The sequence below is a fragment of the Teleopsis dalmanni genome, chromosome 2 (assembly GCF_002237135.1).
Source record: "Teleopsis dalmanni isolate 2A chromosome 2, ASM223713v2, whole genome shotgun sequence".
NCBI classification, from domain to species: Eukaryota; Metazoa; Arthropoda; class Insecta; order Diptera; family Diopsidae; genus Teleopsis; species Teleopsis dalmanni.
The window spans coordinates 114,370,578-114,372,710 of NC_051847.1; positions in this window are offsets into that span (position 1 = coordinate 114,370,578).

Here is a 2,133-nt window from a genome sequence, read left to right on the forward strand (position 1 = left end):
CACGAAAAATATGATCGTCTGTAATGCACGTTGCACCTGCAACAGGTAAGAGCAATGATTATGGCAGCACCTGCATACTATTTAGAATAATTTGAATTCCGTTGGCGACTGCTGCAACCTTTGCTTGAGTTAATATTACGTATTATTATGACATTAAATGTCAGCAGCATTAACTTATATAAAGTAATTAAAAATTTAATTTAAAATATCTTACCAAGATAAATTTTACTTAGTACTATACAGCACAGTACAGTACTGTTTTAAGAATGTTTCCAGAATGTAAAATTATTTATGCTAAAAAATAAAATTCATTGAAAATATGTATATGGTAATACTTGTTTGCCAAGTAACCTTAAAAAGTGTTGCTACCATATCGACCTTTTTTGCGTCTTATAAATTTTGTTTCAATATTCAAGTTTATATTCTATATTCAAGTTTATATTCTATATTCAAGTTTGCAAACCAAATTTCGGTCTGCAACAAGTTTGCGGTGAAATTAAAACTTATCAATTATTTGTTAAGTGTGCAAACATATTTGCTTGTGTATATCGAAGTTTGCAAACTTTTCATAATTTGAAAATTTTGGTGAACGTCGGATGTGCAAAAAACTCGGGAAAAAATTATATAATAATAAAAAAAGTGAAATATCGAAATCTACAAATTTATTTGACAATTTTGGTAAAAAAAAATTTTTAAATAATAAAAAAAGTAAAATTGGAAAAAAAGTGTTAAAAACAATTATTTTGTGTGTGAATAAAATATTAATATGGCTTTTCCCCATAATAATATATATAAAGAATTAATTGAAGAATACAAAAGCGAACGGTGTTTGTGAGAAGTTAAAAGTGATGCGTATAAAAATAAATATTTGAAATCGCAAGTTTGGAATAAGTTAAGATTTTCTAGATGCCACTTTAGAACATGCAAAAAAAAAATTAATGGTATTCGGATCAGGAATTATAAAAACACTGAATATTTGTAACTATAATAAATTTTGTTAGTAAATAAGTATAAATTATAAGATATTGTAAAATAAAGAAAATATACAATAAAAAAAAAGTATAAAAAAATTATCAAGTGTCCAAACTTATTGTATTACGAGGAGATTCAGGGTCACAAAAAAATATTCTTGTAACGACTCTGGGATCCGACGAACGAAAGGTTCGGCGGTAAGGTTCATTACAAGTTTCGATTATTGTTTTGCACTATGTACTTGCTCCGCTGTTGATATGAACGCTGTAGAAAATAAATCAAAATGAAGTATGCAAACCTTGTTTCAAAGTGTATAGCAAAACGCATACTCGGATTGCATAATTGGTTTGCAAACATGTTTCATCGTCTATATCATGCTTAAGCGAACTATTGGAAACATTCATTCAAAATTCCAACAAATATTGCAATCATATGTAAACAAAAATTGAAACAAAATTCAAAAATTTCATATATATGAAAATTCGGAAAAAATCACAAATTTTAGTGTTTTATTTACAAATTTTTGCTTGCATTATGTGCACATATATAAGATTTGATATTTACCAAAACATAACACTTGAAAGACTGCAAAACTGATTTTAATATTTCGCATATCGAATAACACTTACTATATATATAATTAAATGACGTAAGTTGTGACTATTTTTTTGCTATTCTGAAAGAAAAAATTACGGCCATTGACTGTTGTTTTTGTTTGTTCGACACACGAGATGGCGTTGCAGTTGTTAATGGGTTCGCCACATATGTTTATTAAGCCCTTAAGCTTTATTAAAAGCGCTGATTGTGTTTTTTTCTCCACATGTACACAAAGTTAATATATTTGTTCGCTATATATGTCTATTAAGCCCTTAAAACGTGTTATTGTGCTTTTTCTCCACATGTACAGAAAGATGTCAACAAATAACATAATTTGTTTTAAAACATGAGGAATATAAACGACAATAATTTAATTGCACCTACAATCAAACATTTGTGTTTCGTTTACTGCATTTAATCAAAATAGCTATCTTAAGCACCTACTTGGACTAAAAATTGATCGGGTCATAAATATTGTAATCTCACATATATTTACGAAATGGTCAAACATATCTTTACATCTGGCATCACTTTGCATTTGTGTCTGCTCGTTGTTTTAACGAA